Consider the following 15,749-nt stretch of genomic DNA (forward strand, 5'->3'; position numbering starts at 1 on the left):
GGAACAGAGCTTTTATGAGAAAGCAAGCTCAAGCCTTAGAAACTATCAATGGAAATACTCTAAGAAGTCCTGGCATATATTCCCAAAGTGGCAGCTACAGACCCCAGTAAGATCTCTATCTCTGGACAGAATAACTCTAGCATACTTTGAGGGAAGACCCAAAGTTGGGCTAACTCCCATCAGAAATTCTGGAAATTATTCACCTGGAAAGCTTGGTCTCCAGGGTCTGGATAATTAGGGAAGAGAATGCAGAAAACCAATCATTCTGTTGTGGGTTTTGAGATAAGACTTCAATTTCCATAATCTTCCTAAAAAACAGAGCAGTCTTTTCACCCAAAAATTTATTCACTATGAATTGGAGTGTCTTAGGAAAAATTTAGATGCAAAGAACAGAATTCCACTTAGCTCAAATCAAAAGAGGATTGATTGAAAGGCAGAGTTTATTACAGGGTTACAATAAGCAGTGCAGGAGATAAAGCTGGGCATTATGGGACCAAAAGGGGATTATGCAGATTTTTTTTCTCCCTCTGTCTCTCCTCTACCTTTGCAGGTACATGGTGTCTCTGTTTGTCTTGGGACATCTGCTCCATCCTTCTGCAGATGGACTTTTTCTGCTGACTCATGATTTCTCAGCTTCCCCTCACTCACTAGTATGAGGTTTGTGGCTGCTGTGACAGACCAGCTGGCCATGACCTTGCAGCTTGGCTCCGCACAGCTCAATGACTCAGCCTCTTTATCCCTATTCCAAATTCTTGGGAGGGTATCTGCTCAGCCCAGCTGAGGTCAGATATCTATCCCTGGGTCAGTCACTGAGACTGGTGGGGCACAGTCACATGGTAGGTAGTGTAACCCTCCCAGGGTGATGAGTGGGGCAGAGTCTCCAAGGTGCAACGTGGGTAGGGAGAAGAGAATGTTTGGCACTTCCGAGACAGACTTGGGTCTGAGAGCAGCATGCCGAGTGATAATAAAAAAGAGCATAGGATTTGGAACAACAAAAAAAAATCTCTGCCACTTCTTAGTCATGAAACTAGACAACACCCTGCTCTCTCAGAGACTCATTTCCTCCTATCTAACCTGAGGGAGCTGAGCAAGATGACCTGCCAGCTCTTGCTGTTTGTCTCCAGTTATTATTTTCATCTTCAGAATCTCATAATGCAAGGAATGACAAATGCTAATATCAGCAATTTGGCAGGTTTTATATGAACAATCATTCAAATAGCTGTCTTGGCAGTATGGCCAGTGGTATATTATCCCCCAAATTCCCATTACCGAAAACATTTTTGGAAGGCCATTATATGCACTAGCAATGTTGAAGTCCCTAGGTAGGCATTAAGCAAATGTTTCTTGCTTAGAGTGGAATTCTAAAAGAAAAGGAGAAACAGGTCTTATTCTACAAGAGTCTGCCTGCCAAGATGTTAGAGGCCTGCAAAAGTAATATGGTGAAATTCACTCACTTCTAATGCTGTTGGTGAACAATGCTCTAAAATGTCTTATTGGTGAACTGCCTACTGCAAAGACAAAAGACTGTGCTAATTGAAATTGCTTTCTATCTACGCCAAATTAATACAACTCTCCTGCTATGTGTGAACTTGAGGCATTCTTGTAAAGTGACCTATACAGCAAGATTAATTTATTCCCCCATTGAAATCCACTATGGTATTAAAAGAAATTACAATGGGCTCTTTTATTTTTGTTTATTTTTTCTGTTGGATTAAAAAAATTTTTTTATTGAAATATAGTTGACTTACAATGTTGTATTAGTTTCAGGTGTACGGCAAAGTGATTCAGATATATATATGTGTATATATATATATATATATATATATATATATATATATATATTCTTTTTTTATATTCTCTCCATAACAGGTTATTACAAGATATTGAGTATAGTTCCCTGTGCTATACAGTAGGTCCTTGTTGGTTATTTATTTTAATATAGTAGTGTATATATATTAATCCCAAACTTCTAATTTATCCCTCCCCCCTCTGCACAATGGGACCTTTTATTGATTTTTTTCTTTTTTGGGGGGATTTTTTAATATTTAGCATGTTTCTATCAAGAAAGGAAGGATACGAAGGGAAACACTTAAAAAATAGTAATAATCCCAGTGAGAGTTTCAATTCCCCCACCTATTCAATTTCCTTTAAAAAGGCCCCAAGCACCCACACAAACCCATCTCTGGAATTGAACCAGGCCACCTTCACTTTTCCCAGGTTGGCTCTAGTTCTTTCTATATCCAACCCCTCACTTGGCTGCATACCTCAACTCTCATCATTTACTACCTGCCTCCTCTTTTCATATGTAAATATATAAACATATTATCTCTAGATTTGAGCTGAAGTGTTCAATTCAGTTAAGTTCATTCATTCATCTACAGCAGAAGGGGGAAGGCCCTTTGGGTTGTGGGTTAGCCAAATTCTTCCAGTAGGACAGCCCTAATGTACTCTGTGGTACCAGGAGAAACTGACTTTTCTCCTTTCCACCCTAGAAAGCTCTTGCCACCTCCTATGCCTATCTGCCACTGGGAAAATGGATTTTTGTTGTCCTTCTTTAATTTTAAAATAGCAAATGTTTCTCTTTTATATATAAAATCTGTACTCTCTTTTCCCCCAGAAATGGAATCTCTTACTAGTTTTTTTCATCCAGTTATAAAAATAATTCAAGCTTGTTTTTAAAAAGTTCAGTAATATAAAAATGGAGAAAGCAAGAAGTGAAAACTTTCCATAATTCTATTTATTCCCAGAGATGGCCAAAATTATTAGTTTTATATCTATCCTTACAGATATCTATAAATGTGTGTATATACAATACGTAACTGTTATACAACATACACTGTGTAATTGTTATATATTATGTATACACACATACACAGGCAAATACATATAAAGTGTATGCATACATATTTCTAAGATAGTATGTACAGTATGTACTATATACTGCATGTTTGACAAAAATGGAATCACATTATTTACTCTTTTCTGTGGTTTGCTTTTTTTTTTTTTTACTTTAAATAGCTTGTCGTGTACATCTTACATATGAATCTATCTCATCTTTTATAATGGCCTCTCAGTAGTATTCCTTTGTACCATAATCTTTACCCTCCACTGAAGGGCCTCTATGATCCTCTAAGTTTTTCTTAAATATTAAAAGTATTGCAATAAACATCTATATACATATATGCCTTTCCATGTTCTAATTATTTCTTTAGGATAATTTCCTACAACTAAAAGTTCTGGGTTAAAGCTTATGTACATTTAAAATATGACAACCTAATGCTCAATAGCAAACCAGAAAAGTCATATCACTTTATACTTTTAACAAGTTTCCTGCAATTATCTTTATTTTTCATTACTGCCAATGTGATGTCCAAAAAGAAAAAAATGAGCACTTCACATTATTGGCTAATCTGCATTTCTTTGAATTTTAGCGAAGATGAGTATCTTTTCAGGTGGGTGTTCCTTAGCCATTTGATCTTCCTCTTTTATGAACTGGTTGAACCTGTGTGTCTGTACCACTCCTGTTTCCTCCCCCTCCCACCCCATATATACATACTTTTGGTTGACAGCAGCAGGTCCAAGTATGTTACAGGAGCTGACCAAGAAATTTCCTCTCCTGGGAACTTGGAATTGAGAACAGGGAACATCTAATCTGCTGCATTTAAACTACCAAATGAGGCAAAGCTGGGCTGGGTCAGCCATTCTGGTCACATCGTCAAGAAGAGAAAGCAGACCTGCAGAGAGAAAGGAAAGAAGCAGGCATCCCCTGGAAGCAGAGGTGAGGGCCTGTGGCCTTGAGGACTTCCTGTCCTCCAACCCTGTGAGAAAGCTCTGTCTTCTTAAGCTGGTTGGAATGGACTTCTGTGAATATAACAGTGCCACAGATTCTTCACCATGGGAATATTGGGTGGGGGGAGGAGTTAATTTTGAAAGAATATTCTCATCTTCATTTCCCCCTTTCATGGTTCCTAAGAAGCCCAAAGGAGCCCTAAAAAATTCCCAAGCTTAAAGAGAAGCTGAAGCAAAAAATGACCCCCAAATGGGTCAAATATGTCTTCGCTGTAGTGGTCTTTTGATTTGTTCCTCAAGGAGTCCCATCCGATTAGACCCCTGGACCCCCGTGAGCCCTGCCTCAGTACTGTACACCTTGCCAGAGCCATGACTCCATTTCCTGAGCACTTGCTATGTACTTGCTAAGTGTCTTCCTTATGTTACGTCATTCAATTGGCAAAGTGGATATATTATTGCTCAATTTCTCAAAAGAGGAAACTATGGCTTAGGGAGGTTTACAGTAAGTTGCTCAAGAACACTCAGCTAGAAAGTGGTGGAGCAGGATTCCAGTTGCTGACGGACGCTGCTATGCTTTCTGCTCCCTGGGCTGCCCAGCGTGGTGTCTCAGGCCTAGAACTAAAGCGGCATTGGTCTCCAGGGCAGAACCGTGGTCTCCGAGATCGTGGCTCCGGGCCCCTCTGACTGCCACCTGCAGATACTTATCTTTCCCAGGACAAGAGGCACATATATTCCAGCTGCCGGCAGCCTTTTTGGTCACATGCAGAGCAGACTTGTTGGTTTCCAGTGTGCTGGACTGTCTGCTGAATGAATGGGTTCTGAGGGCTGCACAGGCTACATCCTGAAGATGGGCCGGGGTCACCAAAGGTGCCCTCAATCACCTTTCTGCTCTAGGCTGGCCCCTCTGACACAGGGTTTCTACCCCCTACCCCCCGCTCCCATGGTCTACCTCCCCTGTAATAATAACAGCCAACAGCTCTGAAGGGTTTGCCATTCCAAACGCTTTATATGTAGTATTAGCTCACTTATCCTCACATCAGCCCTAAGAGTTAGATACTATTAACACCCCATTTCACAGATGAGGAAACGGAGGCACAGACAGGTTAAGTAACATGCTCAAGGTCACACAGCCAGTGAACAGCGACCAGGATTCCAACACAGGTGTCCGAGAATCCGTTGTGGAGCTGATGAAAGCTAAGACGCTCTCCTCAGAAAAATGCAGAGGCTCATGATTCTGTGTAGTTTCAGGGTTTCATCTTGAGGAGTCCTACTATAGATCACCCACTTTGTATTGCAGGGCTCAGAAAAGTCAGGTGTCCTCAGGGGCCAGGCAGGGAATGTTGATGGGTGCAGGGGCTGGCTGGGAGAAAGGACAGTGGGCCCTGGATGGTTCATGGACTCCTCCCAAGAGCATCTAATGAAAACCAGCCAACCAACCAAGCAGATGGCCTGTACTGGACCAAGAATACTTACCTGTGGGCTGAACCCAAGGACACTGCAATCAGTTTGCAGCTTCTGCTAGAATACCACAGGGTCCCTTATTTGCTTATCTGCCAACAGGTATGTGTGATGCTCCTAATATTTGTAAAAACTGCTCCCCCAGCTCAGGGCGATCTGCAGCTGATTCCAATCTGAACTTCCAATTACAGGGTCCAGAGCTGTTACCTCTCATCCCCACAACCACTACCCCTCCAGGCACCCAGGACCTCAACCACGCCCCCCCCTTGGGCTTCTGATGGTCCAGGGATGTTTTCAGGGTGTGGGTGACCAGGTTGGGTGAATCAGAATGTGTCACTCCTGCGGACCGTCATGGGGGTGGAGGGGGGGAGCTGGCTCTCAAAGACACTGGATTTAGGCAGTGACACTTCCCAGGTCCCACGTGGCTCCAGGACAATGGAAGATGCTCCACTGTGGCTGAGCAGTGCCTAGTTTCTGTCTTCCTGGCCCCTTCAGCCCAGTCTTCTCCTTTCTGTTCTCCTAATCTCTCTTCTGTCTTTGTTCTTCCCCACACCCACCCTCAAGAGGTGAGAAATATTTTTCTAGCCCTGGGAAAACTGCCCTTTCTCGACATTGCTATATTTTTTCTCGGTGGCACTTACTGTATTTTTTTTTTTTTTTTTTTTTGGCTGCTTTGGGTCTTCGTTGCGGTGCGTGGGCTTCTCATTGCAGTGGCTTCTCTTGTTGCGGAGCACGGGCTCTAGGCACGCGGACTTCAGTAGCTGTGGCACGCAGGCTCAGTAGTTGTGGCTCCCGGCCTCTAGAGCGCAGGCTCAGTAGTTGTGGTGCACGGGCTTAGTTGCTCCGCGGCATATGGGATCTTCCCGGACCAGGGCTCGAACCCGTGTCCCCTGCATTGGCAGGCGGATTCTTACCTACTGCACCACCAGGGAAGCCCCGCTTGCTGTACTTTGATATTCTTATTTCAAAGCACCTAGCATAACTTCCCTATTAGGTTTAGGCTTTTGGGAAACACAAAAGCTAGACCCTATTTCTGCTTTCCATTCGGTAATGTCCCTCCCCGAAGCAATGAATCACAGGGGTTACCTACTTAAAGGGAAAGGGGAGGAAAGGAAGGGTGGAAATATTGGGAGAAAAAAGTTCCGTTAATATTAAAAAATATTATCCCATCACATATTTTCCATCTTAAGACTCCTTTATACAACTCTTGATGACCCCAAAGAACTTGTTTCTATGGGCTGCACATATTGATGTTTAATGTACTCAAGATTAAGGTGGATAAATGTGTAAAATATTTATTTACTTAAAAATAACAATAAACCCATCACATGTCAACATAAATCACACTTTTAAAAATAACCGTATTTTCTAAAACAAGCCAACAAATGAAAAGGATTCCACGAGAAGAATGGCATTATTTACTTTTTCGTCAATCTTTTTAATTTCTGGCTTAACTGAAGGCAGCCGGATTCTCATATCTGCTTCTGCATTCAGTGTGTCGTGATAGCACATGTCATGTAGCCTCTGGAAAACTTCCCTATACACTTGTGAGCAAACAAGAGTGAAAGAGATGAACAACATCATAGGATTACGATGAAAGTACCCAGAGGAGGACCTTTCTGGAGGACTACCAGAAAGGCGCACAGGCAGTGAGAACTGCTGATTTAGACACGAAGTACAGTCAGAGGGCTCTGAGTGACAGTCCTCGAGGAAACCAGCATGATTGCCATGTAAAGGAGGCAGTTTTGGAGGCAGACACTTCTAGGTTTGAATGCCAACTCCTCACCTTCCTACAGAGTAGCCTTTGGAAGGTTTCTGAACTTTTCCAAACCTCAGGTCTCCTACCTATGAATGGAGAACAAGCATACCTACCTTACCAGGTTGTTGAAAGATAACAAAGTATTTTCCAAACTTCATTCATCATATTTTTTTCCAAGTCCATGTAAGAACTATATTATTATCCTCTTTGTATTTTTCCATAGCTCCTGTTTGAAACTTAAATACATTTTGAAAGGAAATTTTATGTCCTTATCATACACAGGGAACTACTTGCCCTAAATCGAAGGTGCAGTGAAAATAAAAAGTGATCTTGCTGACAGAGAAATTGTTCAGCTCCGGCCTGCTCTCCTTTTGGAACAAAAGGAAATAAGCCAATGTAAGAAAGTCATTTAAGACCTGCACCAAAGAGACTCGACCAGATGTGGGCAGGAGTCAGAGGCTTGAAGAAAGAATGGCTTTCTCATTATGTGGTGCAGTTTGATTTCTGCCTTGCCCATACAGCACTAAGTCATCTCCCCTACTACCTAAACCATTTCCTACAGCACCCCACCCTCAGGAGACACTGTGATCATGCATGGAAAGCACTTAGCTCAATGCCTGGCACCTGGGAAGTACTCTCCATTGTAGCTTTTGTTATCTTTTCCAATTCTCCCTTTTCCTTTCCCTCATGAGTTAAATGATTCATGTAAGCTCATAGTTATTCGGTGGAGGGCTATGACTACGACACCTGTGTTACATCTCTCTGTGGATTAGAGCTCAGACTCTGGAACTAGGCCCTGCTTTAGAGCTGTGTGACCTTGAGCAAGGGACTCAACATCTCTGTGCCTCAGTATTCTCAACAGTAATACACTGATACAATAGTACCTAATTCATAACGTAAGAGCACATGAGTTAATACTTGTAAAGCACATGGGACATGCCTGGCAGGTAGCCAACACTATATACATACGGGTTAATAGCGTTCTTTCTTTTTCATGAGTTGGGTTTGACAGTAATCATTAACATGCAGGTTACTATAGAGAAGTTTTTCTCAAACTCTCTGAAATGAAGGACCAGATTTTCCCCTGCAATCCAGGTGGACCAATACGTTTGGATATAGAACAAAAAAAGAATTATTAGAAAAAGGAAATAAAAAAGAGAAGATATAAAATACAAGCCCATATATTTTATTAGATTCAATAGACATATATTTCAATAATCAGAGAACAATGCATAGGAAAAAGTAAACTGCAGAAATGTGTCCGCTGTTCATTGAAAGCCTGAATACAGGCAATTAATAGCTTTGCTTCGGTACTTTCTTGTCATTCCACATTTGTGATGAAACAAAAAGTTAGGAGGGAAACAGCAATTCTCCACGTTAAATGCTGATATGCGTACTTGAAACAAACATTTTGTATATTATTATTTAAAGTCTTTCATGCGATAGGTGAGCTTGCTTTTTGCTTGTTAATTTATCTAATCTAGGCTAAATAGATGAAAGCGCTACAAAGAGGGGATGGTGTATATCTAAACAGTTTCTATGTTTGTTTTAATAACATTCATAGTAAAGAAACCAGTCTCACAGAGGTAGGTAGATGAGAAAGGAAAAAGAGAATTTAAAGCCATTTCTGCAAGCTCTGGATATCCATCTTCTAGTTTTATCTAAAATGAAGCACATGATGTTGTATATTCAACATTCATTTTCAATCGTTCATCAGTAGTCAGTTCCAAAACGGATCTATTAAAGTTATAGTTAAATTTAAATTATCTTTGCTAAACAAGTGAACAAGATGAATTCTGGATTTTATACACTTTGGGGTTACAGTTGACAAATTAACATTAAAATATCACAGATGTATTGGGATGGCTAGTAAGAAGTTGTGTCACATGTGACTCAGACATTCCAGTTCAATGCCTGAACTATACCCTGTATCTTAGTTTGTTCAGGCTGCTATAACAAAATACCATAAGCTGGGAGGCTTAAAAACAACAAACATTTATTTCTTACAGTTCTGGAGGCTGGGAAGTCCAAGATCAAGGCACCAGTAGAGGGTTTGCTTCTATTTCATAGACACTGCCTTCTCTCTGGGTCCTCACATGGCAGGAGAGGCAAGGGAGCTCTCTAGGTCTCTTTTATAAGGGCACTAATCCCGTTCATGAGGGCTCCACCCTCATGACCTAACCACATCCCAAAGGCCTCACCACCAAATACCGTCACACTGGGAATTAGGTTTTAACATATGAATTTTGTGTGTGTGGTGAGGTGGGACAAACATCCAATCTATAGCACCCTGTTCAACGAGACTGGTCCTCTGGTGATGCCCTTGCATGTTGTGACAATGTCGAATTGATCTAGAAGTTTCTAAGCCGTCATTGTCGATTTCTATACTTATCTTGTTGTGGTTGGGAACATACCCACAGAACACACTTTGAGTAGCAGTGATAGGAAACACAGTGCTAGAATGATGAGTTACCTAATTTTAGAATATTGTTGGATGATAGATGATGCTTCAGTTTTTTTATCAAGACCATTTCCACTCCTGAAGAAAGTAGCTGTCTCCTACTCATACACTTGCATCTCAGGTGCTAAAAAAATTCTTGAGGGGAACACTCAGGCCATGAAAGTAATGTTATCAAATTTACAGAGGAAAGAAAACTGGAACAGAATTAGTCCTTTCAAACTGCAAGCCTCAGCCTTCGTTCACAGTCACAGACTTGGGTAATAATTGTCTACACACACCTATGAGCTCCATGAGTGCTGGGATCACATAGTTTTCACCTGTAACTGGAGCAGCTGGCACTGAGATGGGCGTATGGAAATCACTCAATAAACATTTAAGTGAGTAGATTCTAAGAAGCTTAGCAGTCTTACATCTCTGCTGGAGTGCTGTAGAGGGGTGGTTACTGAGGACAGAAGGAACAGTTTAGCAGCATGGGCGATGTATGCACCTTTTGCTTTTCTTCTTACTACTTTCCTGGGTTACGATCTCTTGAAAAGCAACCACAGCCTTCAAGTGTGTTATCTCCATTGAAAGCCATTCTGAACTCCATTCTTTCACAGAGCAGAAAGACACTTAGATCTAGGAATTTTCATTGATCCAAGTGAGCATTTTTAGATTGCCTCGACCCCCTTCTTTTATTCTGCTTTCTCTCTATCACAGGGGCCATGTCTTATTTATCTTAGTTTCACTGTGGCTTCATGGAGGGTCCGGCACACACCTGAGGACCATGGCATAGTGTTTTTAGCACACCTGCCAGGGAGAAGCTAAGTGAACTAGAGCAGAGCTTCTCAAATTTAATGTGCCCATGAATCACCTGGGGGAGCTTGTTAAAATGCAGATTTTCATGCAGTAGTAGCTCCAGGAGTGTGCCCAGGTGACGCCAAAACTTCTCATCCTTGGGCCACATTTTAAGCAGCAAGCAACCAAGAGGAATGAAAGGAACCTGAACTTCTATTTAGCTGCTTCTTAGCAAATGAAGTAGAAGATGTGGTTAATATTATTTAGGAATGATTTTTAGGGATCTGTAGCTAGCTGTTTTGGAGACACGATGAAAGATCTTCTTAGGACAGGAAAATAAGTCATGTAGGCCACACGTGATTCCATAATACTCCCTGGGGTCTCACAATTGCCTTAGAACAGAAACATGATACCACAACAATCAATCATCTCAAAGCTTGGTACTCAAGGATCAGATTCCATGGGGAAACAAAACACAGTGAAGCAGTCATAGGATACATTCTTCTGTGTCTCCTGGAACATATGCTCACACTGTTTTTAAAAAGAACACTTTTTTTGATTGACCACTTGCTACTTATTTCCATTATGATGCTTTGTAAAATTTAAATTAATCCATCTCTTTCTCTCCAGGTTTCTTCACTGCCCAAGTCAACAGTGTGGAGTACAAGAACACACCTTTGGGATTTCACACACACTTGGGTGATAGTCCCAACTCTGACCCATTTAAGACAGTGTGACCTTAGGCATGAGCCACAGGTTCAAGAGTAAAATGGGATTAACACTACTGCCTTGAATTTTTATTTAGGATGAACTGAGAAAGCACCTGGGCCAATCGTGGGATCCCTGTAAATAATACTTTTTTTCCTCCAAATATTGCCAACCTAGGCTCTAACTCACGTTTCTAAGTGAGATTCAAGTGAGGTACACCCTGTAACTCAACAACACCAATTTGGAACCTAGATCTTGTCTAGTTCCTTCCTAGTGGCAGGGGATGGAGGAGAGGGGAGAGGTTGTCTCAGAAACTAGACCCCAGCAGCTGTGATTGGCCTCTGTGCAGAATAATGGACAAGAAAATACTCTATATTCTTTCACTACTTCCAGCTTGGGGAAATTTTGTAGTTTGACTTAGCACGATGAAAACAGCCATCACTCACTAAGGGTTTACTATGTGCTAGGCACCTTTTTGGGATGTATGGGCTTTTAATTTTCAGATGATCACTGAGATGACATTATTTCCATAAAATTATATTTTATTTTTCAAATAATTATGATAAAGGGGATTCTTGTAAAAGTATCTTCAGACAATCATATAAAGTAGGAAGTAAGCTTCTTCAAGGGTGGGAACCATGTCCTGCTCATCTGGTTCCCACAGACCCATTCCATGTTCCATTGCTCAGGGGCAAATCCTGTTAAGAGTGCAGACTATCTCCTGTCACATGGGGATGATTTCTTGGACTAATCAGACCACAAAGAATAACTAACTGTGGGACACAACTTTCAGATGAAATCTAGCAGTTTCTTGGGCATCCAGTGAAGCCCTTGATATAGGCCAGGAGGGCTGCAAGTGACCAATCATTGGTCCCAGATTGATGCTTGTTATCAGTGTGTGGGGTTGGAAAAGCTGCTCCTGGGAGGAAGAGTGGGGCCTGTTTCTTCATTTCCTTTACACCACACACCTGACTGCCCCGTATATCAATGGGCTTGCCGAGGAAGCCCAAAATGTCAGGGAAGTGTAGGCATCATCTCATTCTCTTGAAAAGCCACATCAGGGAAGGTTCACGGTGGCATCACGGAAGCCCAGGAAAACAGGCACAAGAGGGCACGGGAGCCTGACACGGACAGTGATACCACCTCTGAGTCAGGCTTGGACTCAAGCAAGACAACAGAACTGACACCTGCAGGAGAAGGTGTGAAGGAACTCTAAAACTATACAATCAGGTGGGGCTAGGGACAACCTTCAGGGCTCTCCAATGGGGAGATGGTGTGTTAAGCTTTTCACTCCTCATCCAATGTTTATTAAGTCTTTATTTAATGCCTGGCACTCTGCAAAGAATAGAACATGCATGGTTCAAAGTATATCACATTAATTAACTTTCCAGACAACTGAAAGTTTTGATTTTCTTAATCTTAAATACTATTGATGAAAAGTTTTCTAATATCGTATTAGTTACACAGTTTTTGAGCTGTATACTAAGCGCAGTTTGCTTATGACTTTGGGGTCCCTGTCTTATTTAGTGTTGCCAGATAAAAATACTGGATACCCAGTAAAACTTGAATTTCAGATAAACACAGGCAATGTTTGAGACATACTTGTACTAACAAATTATTCCTTGTTTATAAAATTCAAATTGAACTGGGCATCTTATATTTTTATTTGTTAATCTGGCAACCCTACCCTTATTATATGGTGATGTAATAATACAGTAATGCCTCAGGTGTCATTGGGCTGATTGTCCTGACACTTCAGTGGTTCAAGACTGTTGTGCTTTTTGAATTTTGTAGTTATTTTTTACAGTCTCTTTCTTTGCTCTCCAATGATCGTATTGCTTGTTGTAGTCAGCGTATATATAGCATCTTCAATTCCCTTGTCCCTCTTCTTGATTCTTCTAATTGGTTTGGGCTGAGAAATAAGATCCCTAAACATGGTTGGCTTCTCTGTAAAGAGTAAACAGTTTCTGTAAGGATACAGGTCCTTGAGGGCACATACTTGAGAAAAGTATGCAAATTTTTTTGAAAAGGACTTCATAAAAAGTTATTTTGACTGTCCAGAGACTACCCTGTGGTTTCTCTCGAAGTCCCTCAGGATAAGTGAATCATGCTTATTTCCTAGAGTGCATTGTTCTTTATAGAGTACTATACAAGTCGAAATCAGCCTCTGATGGAGAGGAGGTTAAAGCTAAATATAAGAGAATTTGCAGTTGCCTGCACAACAGGATTTTGGATGCTGTTTCTGAAAATTCTTTAGAAAGAGTCAGATAGACACTGATTTGGCTTGAGTAGTTCACTGGTAACCATACCTCGAGGCTGGGGACTAGACTAGGTGACCTCTAGAAATCATGCACAGATATATGGTTTTGATGACTCTATGGTCTATCCAATCAACTCAAAATAATGACCACAAGTAAAATAATGAAACCAAAGTTCAAAAGGGCCAATGAAAAATAGTATCTAGTATTCCAGATACAGTGCTCATCAGAGACTCCAGCAAGCCTGCAAGATGTTATGTGGAAGGAATTACAATGTCTATTCTTCTCTACTGCGCTCATTTACACAACGATTAAACTTTTCTTTTTTTTTGCCCTCAGCAATGCTTGCTCTGAATATAGATTTGAAGTGACTCCTGAATTAGAATGGCTATTCTTAATGCTGAACCTACCGATTACTCAAACTCAACATGCAAAGTCAGCAAACACCTCTCCCCACCTTACATATTTGCATTTACCTTTATTTGACATGAGAAAATTTGTTTGAAAATGATTTATGGTACAAAGACGATCTTCAGGCTCAAGATGATGACATTTTTGTGTCATCCAGTGATGTATACTTTTACTGGTTTTAGTCAAAGAATGACTCATCAGAATCAGATCCTGGGGAATATTTTGGGAGGTGTTAGAAAAGTCTAATACCAAGCAAAGACCAGCATCTTGGTAAAGCAGTTTGATTTTCTTCAGAGATTGTACAAATCAGAAAATACTTGCTGGATTGTCACAAAACTATTCTAAATATTTCAAGCCTTTAAAACTTGTTATAGGCCTTTTAGTCCCAACAAGAGCAATTCTGGCCTGTGTGGGTCACTGGAGCCTTTAGCTGTACTATATATTTAGATTCATGTGGCCTGATTCAACTTATTAATGTGTTAAATATAGTTCTCCTTGCCTCTAGAAGTGAATAAAAATTCACTTCTAAACTTGTTAAGACTTAAGGCGATGTTAAGATTTATGGCCTTTCAAGTATTATTTTTATTTTTAATTTTAGTCTAAGAAATTTTTTTAGGGTTTTTTTTTTTCCTTCAACAGTTTTCTTCTACCCTAAAAGGGTTGCTGTTATATTTTAGTAGGTATCTATCTCAAGGGACAAGTATAATGTGGACTACTGGGAGAATAGGGTGATTGAAAAATGTTTGAGAAACATTCAATGGGTATTCGTTGACGTGTGCAAGGTACTAGACTATTGGCAAGGAGCTAATACAGTGGTGGCAGAGGCAGTCATGAGCAGAGAATTACAGTATTACAATGTGGGAAGGGTAATGATGAAGATATGCAGATAGGTGTCTCTTTTTCTGTGAATCTATAAAACGAATTCAGCCTTGACATGTTCCGGGAAGGTTGAGTCTTAAAGTAGTCAGGCAACAAGTATGGAAGAGAACCTGGGCGAAGACACAGAGGTGAATTGGAGAGTGTTCCTCTTGTTCCTGTAAGCTTCTCAGCAGGCTCCTGAGCCACTGGTAGAAAGGAAGGCTGCCCCAGCCCTGTCACTGTTTAATCATAACAGAGAGCCTTTTGCAGATATGCAGTGCAGCGATGATTGCAAGGGCAGTTATTATGACTAGAATGTCAAGTTTACCAGATATCTCCTGCCACCTTTACACACAACTCTTTCCTCATTTTCCAGGCAACTGGGTGTAACTCAAATAACCACCACCCCTTTATTAATTTCGTAATATCAGAGTATCACAAACTGGGTGGCTTAAACAATAGAATTTTATTGTCTCACTGTCTGGAGACTAGAACACTGAGATCAAGATATCAGCAGGGTTAGTTCCTTCTGAGGACTGTGAGGAAGGGTCTGTTCCGTGCCTCTCTCCTAGCTTCTGATGGCTTGCTGGCAATCTTTGGCTTTCTTTGGTTTGTAGATGCATCACCTAGGTTTCTGCCTTCATGTGCACATGGTGTTCTACCCATCTGTGTCCAAATTTCCCCTTTTTGTAAGGATACCAGTCATATTGGATTAGGGGCCCACCCTATTCCAGTATGACCTCATCTTAACTAATTATATCTGAAATGATCCTATTTCCAAATATGGTCACATTCTGAGATACCTGAGATTAGCACTTCAACATATAAATTTTGAGGAGACACAATTCGACTCATAACATTCCTTTTCCAAAGTAAGCTCTATAATTTAAGGTTAAATCTTAATTTCAGAAAATATTTACCAGGAATATAAATGCTTTGTTGCTTGTTTTCCATTGGTCAACCTAGCTTTTCCTACTCATTTACATAAAATATGTATAGTCTGTTATTTTCACCATATCATAGATTTCATGGAGTGTTCAGAATTTAGTAAAAATTTACCTATTAGGTGTCATAGTTCAGCTGCTGTTTCATTAAATGCTGATCTTTTTCCAAAGATACTTTCTGAACAGTATAATATGTTAAAATTAGCACAACTTAGTTGTTGACACAGGCAATGTGATCAGCACTGCTGATCTTTGAAGAGTTGAACAGTTCTATAAAACAAGAATATATTAAACTACTGTCCAAAAATGGTGTAAAGAATAATAGA

This window comes from Eubalaena glacialis, chromosome 12 (genome assembly GCF_028564815.1).
Source record: "Eubalaena glacialis isolate mEubGla1 chromosome 12, mEubGla1.1.hap2.+ XY, whole genome shotgun sequence".
NCBI classification, from domain to species: domain Eukaryota; kingdom Metazoa; phylum Chordata; class Mammalia; order Artiodactyla; family Balaenidae; genus Eubalaena; species Eubalaena glacialis.